This window comes from Aethalodelphis obliquidens, unplaced genomic scaffold, assembly GCF_003676395.1.
Source record: "Aethalodelphis obliquidens isolate GAN/ISIS:26980383/991018 unplaced genomic scaffold, ASM367639v1 scaffold15, whole genome shotgun sequence".
NCBI classification, from domain to species: domain Eukaryota; kingdom Metazoa; phylum Chordata; class Mammalia; order Artiodactyla; family Delphinidae; genus Aethalodelphis; species Aethalodelphis obliquidens.
In genome coordinates, this window is record NW_020837959.1 from 9,838,863 (window position 1) to 9,859,612 (window position 20,750).

General features: G+C 43.7%; 1 long non-coding RNA gene across 3 annotated transcripts in view; it reads right to left on the reverse strand.

Moving 5' to 3' along the window:
• LOC113625387 (uncharacterized) overlaps positions 1–20,750 on the reverse strand; it is a 63,445-nt gene that overhangs the window by 36,609 nt on the left and 6,086 nt on the right. For all 3 annotated transcript variants that reach the window (XR_003434650.1, XR_003434649.1, XR_003434651.1), the window contains one exon: positions 13,869–13,959. This is a non-coding gene — a long non-coding RNA (uncharacterized LOC113625387). The remainder of the gene's footprint in view (positions 1–13,868; positions 13,960–20,750) is intronic.

Consider the following 20,750-nt stretch of genomic DNA (forward strand, 5'->3'; position numbering starts at 1 on the left):
ACTTTATTGTCAAAGACATTTGCTGGGAAGAATGAGGTCATGATTCAATTATACATATACACCTGAAAGTAACATAACATTGTTAATCAACTGTCCTCCAATATAATATAAAAATTAAAAAAAAAAAAAGAATGAGGTCATGAAAGAGCATGAATGTGGCTGAAAGTAAACCTACTTTTAAACCCCAGTTTGGGACACTTTTTTGTGCCTTAGACAGGTAGCCTCATGACGCCTCAATAAGTATGTGTCTAAAACAAGATGAACACACTTAATGAAAGTGTTGAGAGGATTAGAAAAAAAGTATGTAGGGTGCCTGTAATAATGCCTGACACATAATAGGTACTGAAAAAAATAACAGTATCATGAAACTAGGATTGTATTATTTATATATACATAAAATACTATTGCTAATGATCATTTCAGGAAATGTACCAAGTCACATGCCTTTAAATTTATTGAGCATTTATTACATGTCAAATGCTAGGTACTAAAGGGATATGGCCGGGTCCCTGTCCTTAAAAGCAAATGCAACCTGATATAGTCCTTTATTAAATCTGCAAAGCCTCATATATTGATATCACGAAGGTCAAGTGCCTGAAGATCGCAGGTGATGGAGGATGGGAGAACCCTGGTAAGCATCCAGAGCAGCACCCCAGCCAAGGTGCTGGTCAGCCTATGGGAGTGCAGCACTGCCCCCTTCTGAAAGGAGGACTCGGTGACCAAGGGGTCTTAGACCTCCAGAGTCAGAGCTGTGCCCCCCAGACAGTTCAGCCACAGTACCTCAGAAAGTGGGGAAGGGGAGGAAGAACACAGTGTAGAGGTGTGTCATCAGGTGAGACTGGGATAGCCAGCTGACCCAGGGAGGAAGGACATCTGCTGGTTCTCCCTTTGCAGACACAAGCCATATCCCAAACCCATAGGGATTCCTCGCAAAAGCTAAGATCCAGAGCACTGAGGGTGCTGTGGCCAGAACAACAGGATCAACGTGAAGAATGAGTGTTTCCACCCCAAAGGCCAGCGCACATCGCTAGTTTGATCTCATGTTGCAAACAGAGATTCAGCAGCCTGCGGGGCCTATGGACTGGATGTGGACCATTTTCCTTCAGCCAACCACGTTCATGTCCCTCAGCTACACATGACCACCCCCATCATGTCAGATGCCCTCACCTCCATCAGAGACGGTAGAACATAGACACACAGAATGACATATGATGTCACACAGTGCTGCTCAGGGGACATTACCATTAGGTGGATTATCAAGGCGAGTCATATAAGGATGGTGAGCTTCAAAGGAAAGAACTCATAGACGAGAGGAATGGAGAGGGTCACAGGAAGACTAGAGGGTTCGTGCAGAGGAGTTGCGGGAGAGAGAACAGAAGAGCAGGGCAGGTCTCAAAGATACAAAATGCCAGGCTCACTCTATAGACGGTGGGTTCTTTTTTGAGATGAGCATGATCAGGCAGAAAGCAGAATTTGAGGAATACTCATTGGACCATTCCAACCATGAAATTATTGCCCCTCCCTTCCATACCGTCTTCTGCTTAATTCATATCTCCCTTAATAACACCACCACCCACCAGTTACCCTATAAAGACACTTGGGAGTCATCCTTAACCTCTCCTTGTCCCCGAACTCAACATCTATACAGACACTAAGTCCTACCTATACTGTCTTCTCTAAATTAATTTCTGAAAATCCTCTTCCCCTCGACATCCTGCTACCACCTCTATAATTCAGACCCTTATTATCTCTTGGTCATCTCGCCTCAAATTTAATGCGCCTCAGTTTATCCACCAAGCTGATTGCTCTGAAATTCAAGCATGACCATGCTATCACTTACTCACACTATTCTACCAGCTCCCCGTTGCTTTCATAAGCAACTCCTTGGCTTGTCACAGGAGACCCTTTGTGGTCGAGTACTTATTACCTGCATCCCCTGGCTCACCTACCATTGTCCCTTCTAAACAACTTGTTCTCCACCTTATCAAACTACCTGCTGTTCCTTGTCCCTAAAACAGGCCAGGCTGTTTCACAGCTCAGGGTCTTCGCATGTGCTGCTGCATATCTCAGATCCCCATTCTAGTCTCTGCATGTCCTTCATCCAGTAATATTTACTTATTCCTGGAGGCAGGAATCGAGGCACAGGCATTTCCTCCTACCTGAGGCTCTTCTGGCAGCCCAGGCTGATTTTAGAACCCCTCTTCTCTCTCTCCATGGTACATCCTACTCCTTCATTACAGCACACGTCACACTGGGTGAACTGTGGACTTAGATGTCTGTTTCCCTGCTCTGGGCCATTTTATCCAGTCCTGAGTCCCCAGCACTGTGGCAGATGTTTAATAATTATATTGTATTTAATATAAGAAGAACATAAACACATGATAAAAATCTGTGCCAAACAGAGAGAAAGCTTGGAACTCTCCAGATGTTACAACCTGAGCATCCCTCTGAATGGAAACTTCCAAGAGCAAAATGGAGCCATATCCTGGAGAGAAGTTTCACTGAGGCCCAGGTGACTTGGCCCGTTGTGTGTAACCACTTGCAGGGTCAGATTATAAAGGTGGAAATACTTACTCTCCCAGGTATATGTGGTTTGTTTTATTCTGACTGGGCTCAGCATGACCCCTAAGTATTTCAGTTGGCACATACGGGAGAATTGAAGTTATCTTGCAGGTAACCCAAGATGTCTGCTCAGTATCTTTCATCTGGCCAAACTGGTGTCCTCACTGAGCCCTTTCTCCCACCTCTGCCACCAAACACTCTTCCCATCCTTGGATGTGAAAGTGCACCAGAATGTCAGGACAGATGTCCTACCAGACAGGGCTCTGAGACATCCTGCTATTCTACAGAGCCAAAGGGCTCCTGCATTGCCTCAAGTGCTTCAACATGAACCCAGAAACACAAGTGGAGGGCAAACACACCACAAATGTGCACCTGTAAAAATAACCCTGTAATAACAGCCACCCATGAGCTAGGTGGGAGCAGTAACAGATGGCTACATCTGTCTAATTTTCTTATCCCTGAGGTTGTACCTCTCTGCTTTCTTTCCGTCTCTTTTCCTGGAACATGGTTTTGGCAGGCAGTGGGTCCCTTGGAATCAACAGTATCGTTCAAAGTCATTCCAGGATGGTATGCAATCGAAGCCAACCCACATGCTACCAAGAATCAGAAACCCAGAGTTAAAAGCATGAGTCATAACCCAAACATGTCAGTGACCTTGTCAGGACATTCCTGCATTTTAACAAAGCACATCGGTTATCAATGCCCCTTTTTTTTAAAGCAGTTGGGCTCAGATGAAAGTCAAGAGATACGCAGGCAATGTTATTTGCTTGTTGCCAGCCGGATGCCTGGGTGCAGACGGGCCCTGCTGTCCTAAATCCTGCTTCTGTGCTGGCTCCTACCCACCCACCACTAGGGTACCACCTGTGGTCGGTCAGTTTCCTCATTTAGAAAAGAGTCTGGAACTTTGGATAAACATGGACTAAAGCTGATCTTCCTGATGGGTGTTCCCCAAAACAGACCACCAGTGTCCTGGCAGTTATTAACATTTGTAAACATTTTATAGTGATTTTTTAAAAATGTAAAACAGAACGTTTTCAAAATCACTCAAACTTATTTTTGAATTCTATTTTGATAACATCCTCTGTAAACTTCCTGAGTCCAGTAATTGAAAGACTATAGCATTTTAAAGTTTTATACAAGTAAAATTTTTAATATATTTCTCAGCATTTAATTTTCCTTATTATAAAGGAAATAGTTAATAGGTTAATAGGATACAGTTAGTAGTTAATAGGATAGTTTATAGTTAATAGGATAGTTAATAGGATAGTTAATAGGATAAAGGAAATGTACTCAATTTCGCCAACTGAGGTTGATACCCCCAAATCTCCTTCAGGTGACCCTAGTGTTCCATACAAATATCACTTTCTATGAGTACCAAGAGATGAACAATTTTGGGAGGTAATATGCTAAGAAAATAAGGCTTAATCTGTTAGACGTTTATTGAGCACTTACTAAATGTTGTTCGAGGCCTCCTAGGAGGATAAGGGTGTCATCCTTGCCCTCGCAGACCTTTCCATCTAATGAGAGAGATAATTAACTATAATGCCTAGCAGGATACAAGGGGTGGGGATGCACTTACAGAGAACGGAGCATACGCAGAGAGCTTAACAGTCTTACTTCGCTTAGTCCCCGGCCACCGCCCTCAGATGTGGATATTATCACCTTCCCAAATTAGGGAAATCGAGGTCCTGCGAGATTAAGTGACTTACCCAAGTTCCCACAGAGTAAATCATTGATTCTCCGTAAGCCCAGGTCTGTCTGACTCCACATAGCCCATGTTTTTTCTCTTAACTGAGCCATGTTTCTTCTCAATAAAAGTAGTAAGATGCTGGGGTGACTAAGCAAGAAGCTCATTCCAGTGGGGTTGCTGCTGTAGGTATCAGAGAGGGAAGAGGTGGCATTTGATCTGAGACTCGAAGGAGTATGAGTTCAATAGGGAATTCATGGGGAAGAAAATGTCAGACTAAGGAAACTGAAGGGGTGTGAGGTTGTGAGCTAGCAGTTGGTGTGGTGTGGCTTTGGAGTGAAGGGAACCTGGAGGGATGGAGTGAGACACGGGGAACATGGAGGGTGGATGAGCAAAATTACCCTGCCAGCAAAGGCACAATGTGGCAGCTATGGCATTTTCTACACAGCAACCAGGCAAAGCATGTCCATCCTCCATACCTCCTTCACTCTAGATTTAACACTACTAGTTTCCTCCTTCCTCTTTCCAAAATGTTCACCTCTTGTCCTTTCTCCCTATCCCAAGTGGACATAATGAATGTTTGAAAATCATGTCTTCCCAAAAAAATTCAGTTGAGCTTGCACAGCATTTTTGTCTCCAAGCTACTCACAACATTTATCTCTAACCAGCTACAGCAGCTACTTCCAGACTCCTGGAATAGCAGCATGGGACACTGCAACCTTTGTGACTTTGCATGAGACATACATGGAGCCCAGATGACTTGTAAAATCCACCCAAGAGATAAGAACAGGAGTTACTTTGCTGGTTTCTGTGCGAATTCTACATCATTATTTGTACCACTTAGTCCTTAGGAGAAACATAGTGTGCAGGTACATGGAAGAGACCATTTGTCTGTCCCACCTCCCAAAGAATGGATCGGGGCAATGGTCTGCACTTACTGTAGCCTAAATTATCCATCAGCATAATACAATGGTGATCTGGAAAAGAGGGGTTTTTTGGTGTGGTAGGAATGGAATAAGATTGTGTAGAGTTATGGTGTGAACAGGAAGAACAGGATTAGATGAAATATATATAGAAAACTGACTGGAATGAGATAAGACAGGATCTAAAAAAAAACATGAGGGAGAGGGTAGGCTTGGGGGGTTTATTTTTTTCAACACTGGAGAGATGTGATCGTGTTTCAATACTGATGGCAAAAGCAACAAGAAAGAAGATGCTGAAGCTACAGGAGCAAGGCTAATTGAGAGAGTGATGTCCCTGGGGTGGGGGGGGAGCCCAGTGGAGGGCATGTGCTCACCTAGGAGAAGGGAAGGGAAGTCCAATTCATATTGAAATGAATGAAGGGTGTTAGGATGAATGAAGGCAAGTGTTAGAAAGAGGGGACTGTTGAGATAATTTCCATCTATCTTTTGTTTCCCCAGGTGCCGGCAGGAGCATGGGGAAACTGAGGAAGCCTTGAGGCAAATACTGTGAAAACCGGGAGAAAAGTAACTGAGGACCATCAAAGGGCTGTTGCCCTCCGCTCAGGTTAGGATCATGATCAAGGATGGGTAGTAGCCGCAATCCAAGCATTGCACAATTTTCTGCAACAATACTAAGCAGGCTGGGGCAGGAGCGGGGAAACTAAATGGACAGATAAACCAAGCTTGGCCTTTTGGTGGGTGGATGGGCAGAAGTTAGACAGCAAAGGTGTTGAGAGTATTGGCAAAAGAATTGTTGAAATGTATTCATTCATTCAACAGATATTTACTGAGTGACCAATAGGTGCTAAGCATTATTCTAGGCATTAGAGACACAGTGGCAAACCAAACAGACAAGGGTTGTTGGTGGTATTATGCTGTGGAGACAAACAAGAGACAAATAGGCAAACAAGAAAACCATAACTGCTGTTGGTGGAAGGAGCTCGAATGAAATGCCATGCTGAGGAGGCACCTGCACACTGGTGGGTTGTCCAGAAAGGGCTTCAACCTCCAAGGAGGTTGAAGTGACAACCCGTGAGGTCTAGGCAGGGTGGGGACCAAGGGAAGACTCCAGAGGCTGGAGGATAAGGAGACTGAAAGTCTTGAAGGAGTCAAAGAGGATGGGACTGCTGGAAGACTGGAAAGCTGAGGTCGGAGCAGGGTATGTATTACATGGTTTCAGAGACTGAGCAGTTCCTAACCAACAGCTTAAAAGGCTGACATCGGGGCTCAGTAAGATTTTTCTACTCTTCTCAGAATTGCAATTTAGGGCCAAAGTTGACTACAAAAGTACTAAGAGCCCCACATTTTTAAGTTCAGAGAAACTTCCAGTTATTGGGCAGCTACCTCCCCTTCAGGCTTGCTGGGAGGTATCCCTGCAAAGAGAAGAAACAAAGCACAGAGAGGCTGACAGCCTGGACACGAGCCAGCAGTCAAGTAGGAAAGGTCTGTCTTCTTTTCACCCTCACACCAAAGCCCCACTTGTCCCTGCCCAGTAGAGGGCAGAGAAGACACAGGTGCTATAGACTGAATGCTTGCGTCTCCCACAAGACACACATGTTGAAACCCTACCCCCATTGTGACGGCATTAGGAGACGGGGACTTGGGAGAAAATTAGGATTAGATGAGGTCATGAGGGTGGAGCCCTCATAAAGGGGATTGGTGCCCTTATAAGAGTCACGAGAGAGTTTGCTTCCCCTCTGCTCTCCACCATGTAAGGATACAACAAGATGTCTGCAATTGGAAACTGGAAGAGGGTTCTCACCAGAACCTGACCAGCTAACTCCCTGGTCTCAGACTTCCAGCCTCCAGACTGTGAGAAATAAATTTCTGCTGTTTATAAGCCCAACCTATGGTACTTTGTTAGGACAGCCTGAATGGACTAAGACACTGGGATTAGAGTCACAGGCTGGCCTGCACTAGGTAAGAAGGAGGCCTTTAAACCATAGACAAAGATTAGAAAGGACAGGACTGGAATAAGCCTACTCTAAGAGCAGGGAGTGAGCACACATTTACGAGGGTCATGCTGAGGAAGTCTGCTCTTCAGTAATAACACTTTGGGGAGAAGAACTTGCATTTTATGTCCATACCCTGAGTTGAGACTTGCTTTCTGGCCTTAAGACAAGGTGACCGAGGAAGGGCTTGTTTATTCATTCATTAACACACATTTATTTAGCACATATGATGTGCTGAACTCAGCTCTCGGTGCCAAGGAGAGAGAGGTGAACAAGACGGGCGAATGCCTTCCTACACACATGGACATTATAACTGGGGTTGCAAAGTGTGCACGGCTTCAGGTCGAGAGTGATGTTGGGGACAGGGAGAGGAAGGGACTATTCTGTACAACGATCAGTGGTTCTCTGGGGTGAGGACACTCAAGCAGGGAGCAGAACGCAGTGAGCAGCGAGCATGGAGATGTCCTCCGGGGAGTTCTCCAGGCAGAGGCTGTGAGGAGAGATGAGCTTCGCAGGGTTGGAGGATTCCAGTATGACAGGAGCAGCCCAGCAAGGGGGACATGGTGGGGGATGAGGCAGGGAAATGTGTGCATGCCTACCCCAGAGGGCTTTGGATTTCAGTCTAGTGTGATGGAAGCCCCTAGCGGGTTCTGAGGAGGAACATGACATGGCAGGATACATCGTGGGGAGACTCCTCTGGTGACTGAGTGGGAAACTGACTATAGGGGCAAGAGGAGAAACAGGAAGCCAACTTATGAGGCTGTAGCACCTCAGGTAAAAGACAGTGGTAGCCTGGACTAGGTGGAAGCAGTAGAGGTGGAAAGTAGTCAGCTTTGGGATATATTTGGATAGTAGGTCCTACCAGGTTCCTGGTCTGTTAAGGAAGAAAAGGCGTTAAGAGCCTAGGATGAAGGGTGGATTCTACATACCTGAGATGAAAAGCTTGACAGTGAGCCCAGGGGCTCCCTGACAATGACCAGGAGGTACTGTGGAGGAGGAAAGATCTGCAAGTGACTTTGGGAGCCAGGAAGACCCCAACCCAAATGAGAGTGTCTACTTGAGAGGAAAGGTTTCAGTGAGAGCCGGGAAATGGATGCCGCATCTGTGACTAGGTTAAGGGTGTGTGGGAAGTTGTTTGCATTAGGAAGAGGTTCCGAAGAGAACAGTGGGAAAGGTTAGGAGGAAAACAATGACATCTGGTCCAGGGAGAAGGAGGCACAAAGGTACAGGAGGCTGGGACTTTGGAGAGGTGGGGAACTGAAGGAGCATTTTTCAGCCTGGATGAAAAATGTGGATGAGTCACACGGAAGATAACCAGCCTAGAAATTTCCAAAGAACTGGACCTGGAAGTCTCAGACAGATTGAGGTCTCTGATGGATTGAAGGACTTGGACTTCTCTGGAACAAGCCAGCTGCTCCTGGAAATCCTAGACCAGGTGGGCTGGCAACAGCATTGTTTGGTTCCCAGGAGCCTCACTGAGTGCTGGAAATAGCTATAGCTTCAGGTGGATGGCAGGTCTTTCTGGATGGAATCCTTCACAGCTTGTCTTAACTGTGATTCCAAGGGAATGCGTGGTAAATGGCGTCACGGATTTTAAAATAACTCTAGGTGAGATGATTGTACTTTCTGTTTCCCTTGACTCAACTCCCACTCACTTCTCAATCCACAGAAATCTGATTTTCACCCATTTCATTTCACCAAAACAGCTCTGGCCAAGTTCACTAGTGGCCTCCATGTTGCTTGATCCAGTGGGCATTTTGCAGTCTTCATCCTTCCTGACATCTCAGTCCTACTGACCACACCCTTCTTTGTGAAACACCTTCTTCCTTTGGATTTCCACAGTGACACCACCCTCTCGTGATTGCACTCCTACTCCTCTGACCACTCACTTGCTCTGTCTCTAAAACCCTCATTTACTTAGCCTTTAAAATGTTGGGGTTCCTTAATCCTTGAATGTAGCCCCTCTTCCTTTCTTACTTTATCTATTCTCTCCAGGCCACCTTGTTCAGATGCATGATTTCAACTGCCTAATATAATGGAGACAAGTTAAAAATGCTATAGGAGTGTTCAGAGGTGTGCATGACTAAGGCACAACCAAGGTTGCTTGACTTGGGTCATTGCTACTCAAAAGGCATAACCAAGGTTGCTTGACCTGGGTCATTGCTACCCAAATGATAAGTGTAACCTTGGGTGGATAACAAAGCCCAAGGAAAGTTTATGTAGAGGCAGAAAAGAGAATCCCAGCTGGAACTCTGGGAAAAACTATTCATTGGGTTGGAAGATGAATAAGCACTAACAAATAAAAGTAAGTGCTGTTATCATGTGTCACAATTACCATTATTCTATAAGTTAAGTGCTTGTCCATACATTTCAAGACCTGTATTCATTACCTATGCATTAACTTTTTATTAGCATGTCCTAAATTCCACCATTGCCTTTGTCCAAAATACTCATGCCTACCTTCCATTCAGCATACCACCACGCTTTGGTTCATCAATTCAAACCATCATCAGTCATTTTTATTGACTGCCTTTAGGATGTATGGTGATGTTTAAAGGACTGTAATCGATCTCTATCCTCAGAGATTCTGATGGAGTATTGCAATAATCCTACTACTTATTGTTGTCAGCTTTTCCATCAGCATCAATCAGAAAAGACACAAAGGAGCCATATGTTTATCAATTATTTTATCAAGGGAACAAGTATAGTAACATTACTTTCAAATGATCAACAATCATTACTGCATGAAACTAAAAAGGGTATGTTCTACTTATTAAAAATCCACAATATAGCCAACTCTCATGTATAAACAAGGCAGTTATCTACAATGTATCTCATGGTAATCCTGCTGTTAAGCTTATTGATCTGCTCTAATGAATTACCTGCTTTGTTGACATCTGTACTCTTCAAAGTTAACCACATGTTTCCTTGATAACCATTCTCTCTATTTCCATTTATTTGCAGACTGTCTGCAGTGACAATCCAGTATAAAGGTGATAACACTCACTTTGGGACCAGAAGGCCCAGGTCCAAGCTTTGACTTGTAATTCATTCAATCATGCACAAAATCTCACTTTCCTCATCTCTGTATCTGTGTGAATAATCCTATACCTCTTCCTCACCTTCCCCCAAAAGGCAGGTGGTGAGAGTATTACTATTAGGAAAAGCTTTGGAAACCCAAACACAGGCATTACGCTTGCTCACTGGAAAATTTAAGACTCATCTGTTCTCAGTAGCTTTATGGAGGGGACTGCAGGAAACTGCCTCATCAAACAACAATCAATTCATTACAAGTATATTTGCAGAATATTAGACACACCTAGTTTCAGGTCTAAACTTGAAGATGCTTTCCACCAAATTAGATGCTCAGAATTGCCCTGGGAGATAAGGAGGGAAGGGCCTATTTTTCCCATCTTGCAAATGAGAAAAAGGGAGCTCAAGGTTTAGCCAACTGACCAAGAGCACACAGTAAGAACATGGCCAAACTAGGACTTAATCTTTCAAATTTTCTAATTCCTAGTTGCACACCCTTCTTTAACAAAAAGGAATAAAGCAGTGTGTAAATCCCTTCTCAGGGCAAGGCATGACAATTTAATAGCCAGAGAAAGTTAACGTACTTCCAAAAAGTTTCATTTCTCTCCTACTTATACTGAAGAGTCAGGTTTATTCAAAATCCTCACAAATTGTTTTATAACAATCAGAAGAAGGCTCATTAAACTTTCTTTACACAACAAAAATAATAAGACTTAGTTAGCGTTCAGGTATAACTTCATACTCTGTAGATACTGACAATAAGCAACTAAGAATGTATTATAATAGATTGTATGTATTAATGTATTATAATAGATGGCTATTATAATTATTTCACAACACAAAACACCTAGACAGGCTTCCTTTTTATTGGATAGAGATGTTTTAAAGATCAGTCTAACAACACCACTTTAAATGTGCAGTGCTCCGAGCCTTATTCTGGTGGAACGCGTTCCTAAAATCTTGCACATTTAATTTACAGTGAGCTTCCATAAATTGTTCTCCTTAGCCGTCTCACGTGACGGAGGTCGGCACACACGCTGAAGCTTAGCTGTAGACAGACACTATACCATGCGTTCTAGTCCTTTCCAGCATTCGACACAGAAGATTCCAAACTCTGACTAAACGTGGACAATCTCTTGGACCCAGTGAACTGAAAAGCTATCGACCCCGGTTTAAATCCTCAAGTTTTCAGGGAGAGAGAGTGATTCCAAAGCAGCTACTGTAGGAGTTTATCTGCATGGGTAAGATATTACACAGCCTGACACTACTGTGATGCTTGGAAGGCGAAGGATGGGTTTGAGACAAGAGGATTTTGTATGCGCAAAGGGGTATAGACCAAAGGAGACTCACGTGCAAGCTCTTCATACTTGACTTGCCAGATCCTGGCTGGGCTGCCCTAGTTGGTTTTTATGAGTGTTGAGTTCATTAATAAATGAAATGCAAGATCCAAGCCCACCTTTTTAATTATAAAGTGCTTCTCCCTCCCAACAATCAGACTTCTACTCATTTCAGGGCTGAAAAAAAAAATGTCATCATCATAATTCCTAGTAGCTTGCTTCTGTTTCCGCTTCAATAGATACCCTGTAAATGGGAAGTCACATAACAGCTTTGCATCCCATCAAGTTGCCTCCACACGAAAACAGCTGCAATGCTTATCTAATTAAACCCCAACGCCAAACTGTGAGCTTCTGCATCAATCATTAATATTGTATTTTGGGTCACTTTAAATTCTGACTGGGAGTACGTGGCTCCCCACACACTGGTCTCTGAAGGAGATTTTTCAAATAATCTTTAAGCGGCGTTGAAAAAATAAAACCAGCCACCTGCTGTTTGATGAGAGCTCCACTACCCTGTTGCACCCTGATTAGCTGTTAATACTAATTGAGAGATGACTATTGCTTATTCCAAAATGTGAAATATTTTTTTATTATTATTATGAAAAGGAAAATGCTGTTCTTCTTGCCTCGAAAACGTGGCTCCTTGCCCAAATTTTAAACAGCACCAACAGAATAGTGATTTCTGGGTCTCTCTTCTATAGTCTACAGGGCCATTATACTGAATCACTTCTTTTCTCTGGGGGGCCATCCACAAGTTAGTGAGCTGTGATCTCTACGTGAGATTTGCACATGCATACCCTACATCTGGAACATGTAAATGCTCTTCACAGAGATCTGATGGCCCAGAAATACTTACGTGAATTTCTGTCCTGCTAAGGCACACGTTGATGAACTTGGGTTCAAGCTCATAAACCAAGAGGCGCAGTCTCCTACATCGCCATTCTAACAGACTAAAGCCAACAGGCCAGGCCAGATAGGACAACTTAGACAAAGAGAGACGGGCAAAAACCAAGTGAATGTCTGCTTCCTTCTAGCATTCTAGGAAAAGTACCAAGCAGCTGTGCCAAAGCATACTGCTCTTCTTTGTTAGGAAAAATACTTTGACCTACTCGAAATCAGGGGACGCAGTCACCTGGTTTAGTAAATATATATGCAAGACAGGCTTCCTCATGAGGAGCAACTGACTGCAGAAACACAACACGCACCTAGCTCGGCATAAATACAGCTTAAAAAATTATAGGGCAGGGCTTCCCTGGTGGCGCAGTGATTGAGAGTCCGCCTGCCGATGCAGGGGACACGGGTTCGTGCCCCGGTCTAGAAGGATCCCACATGCCGCGGAGGGGCTGGGCCCGTGAGCCATGGCCGCTGAGCCTGCGCGTCCAGAGCCTGTGCTCCGCAATGGGAGAGGCCGCAACGGTTAGAAGCCCACGTACCACAAAAAAAAAAAAAAAAACAAATTATAGGGCAGTAGGATGAAGTGTGGGAACCATGAGGTTCTCATTCCCAAAAGCCGAGAACGACTGGACCTTTGCCAGGGTACTGCCTGGCAGTCAACCACATCTGCTACAGAGTGATGGGGAGTCTCAGGGAATACAAATAAGGGAAAGAGTATGATTCAAGACTAGCAAAAATAGAAGGAAAAGACAGAGGTCTTAGGGTGGCTTATTACAGAGAAGAGAAGGCTAAAAGATTTAGGAACAGTTTGAAAGCCCATATGAAAGACCTTCATGAAGGGAGTAATCAGAGGTATCTCCCAAGTCTGTTGAAGATTTGGGTGTAGGGGTTAGGACTGTCAATTTAACTAAGCTGAAACTACATCTCCCAGAATTCATTTGCGTGCGTGCGTGCGTGCGTGCGTGCGTGCGTGCGTGCGTGCGTGTGTGTGTGTGTGTGGCTGCAGATTAGGAAGATGGAAGTGAAGTAGCAGCCATGCTACTGTTCAGGATTTGACGGTCAGAGCAGGCCTGGAAGGAGGCTCTGTCGCAGCCCCTGACATGGCTGTTGACCTGCCTGCTTACCTTGTTGGCCTGAAGCAACTCTAGCTCCTGCTAAACCCGCTCTGTGGTTCTGAGGCCAGGAGAGTTTCTAGGTCACTGCTGCTCCTGGCAGACACCGCCACCACCAAAGTAGGGGCTTAGAAGGCTGTCAGAGGCCACAGATCCCAGCCACGACCCGTGGCTCCCAGCTGATCCTTCTTTCCCCACTTCCCAACCGTCTCCCTCCCAGCCCCTAATCCCACCTACCCTCCTACGAGTGGCATCACCTTGGCCACGCTCAGAAAGAAGAGTACTTTTCTCTGGCCCGTAATGGTTTAACTACATCTTAGATAACTTACCGTGCAGCTCTGTAGGGATTGGGGTTGGGAATCTGTCTACAGTACTTCGTGAGTCATAAACAGTCTGATCCAGAGACCTCATGTTTGCTTCCTGTAAGAATATACATAATTGTTTCAGACTAACCTATTAAGTTGTAAAGCAGGGTGAAATCTCACACGCATCTCAGTTTCACACCTAACACTGTTTACACAGATCCCCATCATGTCCACATCCTGAACCCATTCTTTGATAATGAGACAAACCAGCAGAGCAATCCCCCCTTCCCTGATTCCTCTATTTCCTAAGCAAGGCAAAACAAGAATGTGCCAGATTCTCTGCTTCTACTAGAATGAACCCTCAGAGGTGACTGGGAAATGGAAGACTCCATCAGTTATACTCTTCCTCCTCCGTGTCATTTCTACAATCCACACGAGGAAAGAATTCTGTGTCCTTCTTCCAGAAGACTCTTCTTCAGTAACATCACTCCTCACTAAGTGTTCTGCATCAATGCAGATTCTGAATCCAGCTTCATCACCTGTCAGCTCAGGAACCTTGAGCGACTCATTTCTGAGCCCCAGTTTCCTCACATGAAAATATGAGAGAATGTTACTTGCTCTGCCCACCTTACAGGGTGGGAGCATCAAAGGAAATTGAGTCTGTGCCCATGGTTCATAAATGTAAAGGGCTCTAGGGCCCAGCTCACTCCAGTTACTGAAAAAGATCTTGATTTAGTTAAGCAATAAATTGGGAGTCTCTACCTGATTATCATGGTATACCCGGGGCCTGCATACCAAGGGTGAGCCTCTCAGCTCTGACAGACCCTGCCCTTTTGCATCCCCATTTCAAGAGTCCATTTATTTCCCTGCCTTGTACTCTAGTTTTTTCCCACTGTAGGATAGAACCTAACCTTCAATCTCAACTAGTATGACTAGGGCCTAACCCTACTAGTTTTCCTTCAGTCTTTCTCTAGAGGACTGGATTCTGCTCCCAATATCCCCTACCTACTGGATGTGCTCTTTTCTATGAGATGACAAATTATCCAAAATCATAATATCACACACCCACCTTTCATTTTGCTGTCTGGCCTATCTCCTTTATGGTTGGGTGCCCTGCTGCTGAACTGGAACCCCACCATCTCTTCTGATATCAAAAGTTGATAACTGCTTCTGATTTGGAAAGTTGTACTTGACTCCCAGTTGAGCACTGCGTCTTGGAGCACCCAACTGTCCTTCATGGGCCAGCATTAGAGGTAATGTCCTTTCTCACTTTCCATCCATGCATCAATTACTCTAATGGCCTTGTTCTTTACCTGTCCCACTATCCTCACCTTTTAGTGGACAGGGTATATAATTCCTTACCCCTGGACTGGCCATGTAACTTACTTTGGCCAGTGGTTGTTAGCCAGTGTAACACAGAATCCTGAAAAGCACTTGCACATTGGTGTTCGCTTGCTCTTGGACATAGCCATGACCGTGCGAACACAACCAGGCTAGCCTACTGGAGGGCGAGAGGCATATGGATCAGGGCTAAGTTGCTCCAGTGATCAGCCAAGGCTGTCCTAGAACAACTAACAGCCAATCAACCTCCAAATACACAAGCTCACCCAAAAACAGTAGCATAGGTACTAAACACTTTATTTTAAGCCATAAAGTTTGGAGCTGCTGGATAGGTAGCACTACTGCGGCAATAAATAACTGATTCAGAAGTCGGTACACAGAGTGAGGTGTTGCTATAACAAAAACCTACAGTATATGGCATTGGCTTTGTGACCAGGTGGTAGGTTTAGCCTAGAAAAATGGAAATGAAACTCTTGTAGGAACCTGGAAAAAAGAAAGAAAACTTTATAAAAGGATGGAAAATTGGTGACTCATGCTATCATAGTGGCAAACTGTAAAATGGAAGATAGAAAATGTTCCTGATGAAACACTGGACTTTGGCAATGAAATTTCAAGGCAGAATATTGAAAGTGTCAGTTGGCTCTAGCTAGCTGGGTATAACAAAGTATTACAAGAAAAAGATGAACTCAGAAAATAACCAGACAACTTGCAAGTTGAATTCAGCATGTAGAGATGCCATTCTCTGCTAATTTGGAAACTAAAACTGTTTTTCATCTCCAGCCTTTTAAGCCAATAAAATATTCTCAAGTTAAGACATGGCCATGGGTACAGACCAAATTATGGGTGTACCCATGAGACCTTTTGTTAAGACTTCTTAGAGCATTAAGGAGATGCCTTGTAGACCCACTAAGTTCAACAAAAGGGCTTTCAAGATTCTTAAGGACATTATCCCACAGCAATATAAAGAGCAGAAAACATCAGGGATTAAATAAAGACAGGGAAGCATGTTTCTAAAGATTGTGGGCTTTGGTATTTGACACATGGAGTACCTGAACTAAAAGGAACCAAAAGTGTTTAAAATGAAAAATAAAAAAAATTAAAAAGGCTTCTGCATACCCAACTTTCTACAAGAAGCAGGCTGAGAACATTGTTTAAAGGGTACCTCTTCCAGGGACTTCCCTCGTGGTCCAGTGGCTAAGACTCCATGCTCCCAATGCAGGGGGCCCGGGTTCAATCCCTGGTCAGGGAACTAGATCCCACATGCTGCAACTAAGAGTTCGCATGCCACAACTAAAGATCCCACATGCTGCAACTAAGACCCCAGACAGCCAAATAAATAAATAATTTTTTTTTTTTTTTTTAAAGGGTACATCGGGCTTCCCTGGTGGCGCAGTGGTTGAGAGTCCGCCTGCCGATGCAGGGGACACGGGTTGGTGCTCTGGTCTGGGAAGATCCCACATGCCGCGGAGCGGCTGGGCCCGTGAGCCACAGCCGCTAAGCCTGCGCGTCCGGAGCCTGTGCTCCACAACGGGAGAGGCCACAGCAGTGAGAGGCCCACGTACCGCAAAAAAAAAAAAAAAAAAAGGGTACATCTTCCACTCCCTCTCCAGCAGTGATCAAGGAGTAAAACTAAGAACATCTCAGAGGCCAGAGATAAGAGGAGTAGAGAACAATGCATTGGGGAACCACCCAGAGAAAGCAGAATCTAGGTCTAATCAAGGAACACTCCCCATTCCCGAGGCACATCTGGCCTTGCGACTTGCTTTGGCCAATGGGTATTAGCAGGTATATTGCAAGTGAAGTCCTAAAAAGCACTCACGCTTTGGTGCTTGCTCACCCTTGCCCTCTGCCATCCTCATGAGAAGAGGCCTGGGCCAGTCTGATGGCAGGTAAGAGATGTAGGAGCAGACTGGAGCCAGCCCAGTCATCCCACCTGAACTCATTCCAGATCAGCTGACAGCTGGGCAACCATCCCAGAGGCACGAGCAGCAAATTCTAACTATGTTAAGCCTGGAGTCTGGGAGTGGTTTGTTGTGCAGCACAGTTCCGGAACAACCGGTACACCATTCCTCCGGGTCCCACTTGCCTTCCTCGCAGCCAGAGTCTCAATGTGCCTCTTACCTCTTACGCTCTCTTTATAATTTATTTTCATCAGGACCCTCACTTCTATCCTTAGTAATTTTGTTATAGATTTATGCATGCTTGATACAGAGTCCCACCCGTGCTACCTTCCTATCAATAGAGATGTTTTCTATAATCAAGGTACACCCCTCCCCACAGACTCTGTCTCGGCCACCACGTTCCAACCATGTGTCCATTCTTAGGTAACTGAAGACCTTGAGCATGTTGGTGAGACAATCTGTGTCTCATTTTCCTCATCTTTACAATGAGAATGCTGGAGGACACAATCTACACTTATTTAGGAGTCCCTTCGTATCATGTTAAATGTGTTTTTATATGTCATTCATTGTCCTAAAACAGGATGTGGTGGATGTTATTTCTATCTTACAGACGAGCAACTACGGGGTACAAAACTTTTCCAAAACTCCCAAAGTCATCTCTCAAGTGAGCAGCCAAATTAAAGTTGTCTTCGCCTTGCCGAAAGAAAAGAAAGAAAAAACCAGAAGTAGAACCAATAACAACAATGCCCCCCTCCACAAAAATAGAAAGAACTGCTAAGTGCTTCCATAGGAAGAAGCCCAAGCTTAATTTATTCTTCTCAGAATTAAGAATGATTTGTAATATTTGGCAGTAAGGACTATAATATGTTTGACGTTTAATAGACTTGGGAGATGTAATTAGGAACAGCCTTGCTTGGAAGTGACTGTTTTCTGTGAAACAGGAATTTTGCCTCTGGGCACTTTTTCTCCACTACTCATAACTAAACTCTGAAGTTGGCAAACAATTCCTTTACAAGTACTGCTCTTTTCCTTGCTGGTTAATTCAACACAAGCATTTATCGATTAGTGTCCACGTGCCAGGCACTGTGCACTCACTTTGCCAGGCATGCAGTTTAGAGCCAGACAGTCTGGTATCTGAGCTTTGAAGGCCAAGAATCAAACACTTATGTCTGGCATTTTCTAATTAAGTAAAACATTTCTATGTAATGCATGCAGGGTCTCAAAATACAACGCAACTGGTGACAAGCTGAGTGGTCTCACAGAGAAGTTGGCATGAGAGTCCCCTGAGACCAGATTAGTAGTAGAGGCAATGATTCCCAAGTCTAATTTTTTCCCTCCTGTGAGGCTGGGTGCCGAGCACGATGCCTGGCCTACAGCTGGCTCTTGTTTCTCCCACTTGCTATGCCTTGGAGTCTCCTAGGGAACTCTTTAAAAACAGAGGTGCCCAACAACCCTCTCCTCCCAGGAGATGCTCATCCAGTGGATGGGGGGGTGGGAGGAACTGGTCTGTAGTCTTTCAAGCCCTGCAGGTGATTCTTTACACAGTCAGGGATGAGAACCACTCAGTGTGAGCTCTATACATACTTTCAATGTATGAAAAATGGATGAGTAAATATTATTAAAGTAAATGGGTACCATACTTTTTAAAGCCATTTGGTACACTGCTGAGCACAAATTCTAAAGGCAAGAGAGGAACAGGAGAAAGTGTAGGATCAGTACTGTATGTAGCATTATATGTAGGGACAACAACATATATTATAATAGGGCAAAAATCTTACTAGAAGAGGGAAGTAACATGGAGTTTCTTAGGTTGAAAATGAGGACCCTTTTAACAGCAAAACATTTCTTAGGTAAAATAGTATTTATATTTTTATAACCTTTTTATTGAGGAAGTACATTTTTTTAAAAAAAACCTCTATAAATTTGTCAATGTTTTCAAAAGATTGAATTTTATTAATTTTAAGTGTCTACTTTCATTTGAAAAATACTCATCCATACATACCCAAGACAAAAATTTTTTATTCAGCTTACAGACAATGTTTAGTGGGTATGTGGACTCAGTAAGTAAATCACTGACCCAGTGGAATTCATGGTCCACAAATCAGGAACCTCAGACACAGACCACCTAACCAGCAATGAGACTAGAAGGAAATGTTTACTTAAACTGAAGAAGAGGCAGAATTAGACTATTTACTGGTAAGGACCATTTTAGATTTCTACATAGTGAAAAAAAATTCACCAGGACCAAATACAAAAGTTTGGCGTTTTTTGATAAGTTACCATTTCACAGAATACGTCATTTTAGTATATCAGAGCAAAAGAAATAAATTAGACTAGGTCCTGAGCAATAAAAAATGACACAGAGAATATCTGAGATAAATCTGTAATATTTTCTCAGAATAGGATCAAATTTAACATGATATCTGGAGGGACATGACCATCGGGAGAAAAACCAATTGATTATTCAATTTTGTGAAAAGGCACTAATATAAAATAATAGCATTGGTTAAGGAAGTAATGTCAAGCGCATAGTTGAGAAAAGTAAACAACAATAACAAAAATCCCATAAGAAGTCAAAAGATTATATTTTAAAAACTTATCAAAATTCCAGGAGAAAAATGTATACTCAAGATCAAAAAGTGGTTCTTAAATAGAAAGCATTTGTGATTGAAAGGCAAAATAGAAGAGGCTGTCATAGAAAAAAGAAAAAATCATCTTATTATTGAATGGATACGCCTCTGATGCATGAAGTTCACAGAAATCACAAAGTGACAACAGAACTGTTGCTCTGACTTTTCGTGTCTTCGTGCCTTGTCATGTGGTCCTGAGCTGTTCTCAGGAAATTATAAAGCTAAAGAAGTGAACAAAGTGGTAAGGTTAGGATTCAACAACATCCAAGCCTCACAATTCCACCTTTTTTTCCCACATACACTTCACCATATTATTGGCCTGGTCTGGGAACAGAGCATGATTATAATCGGGGTGACTTTACATAGGAAAGTCAGGAAAGACTTTTTCCAGAGGTGATATTTGAGATCAGATCCTTATTATGTTCACTTTGTTTTAATATGAAGCGTATTTTTCTAGTTGTTTGAAAATTGGTGATTGAGAAGTAGTAAGACAAGATTCGCATTTCAGTAATATTCGGTGAACGAAAAAAGTTGATTAAACAGAGCTCTCATTCCCCATCTGTACCACTCAAACAAGCACAGGTTACAAGTGGGTTAAAAAGTTGTATCTCTCAGGATCTCACATCAGCTCTCAGAGCAGGTGTTTAGGGACATCTCTGAGCCGAAGCATTCAGTGGCAAACCAGGTTTCTCATACAACTAAGAAGCCGGTCCACTCTGTGGGTGCTGCCGTAAGTTCTGCCTTTCACCTTTTCTGAGCCAATGCACACCCACAATCAGACAGCTGGGAACTTCTGTATGGCAAACTGACAAAGGATAATCAACTTAGTGGCTTGTACAAGTAGAGTGGTAATGCTGGAAGTCAAGTTTGGCAGTACTTAAACTACAAACCACTTTTCACTTGCCTCAATTCCTGCTGATTGCTCATCGGAATGACTCCCAAAACTCTTGGGAAAGCAACAAGGAAGGTTGCAAAAAAAATTTGTATTGTTAAGGCACTCTGTAATGAACCAGTTCCTTGCCACAGCAACAGAG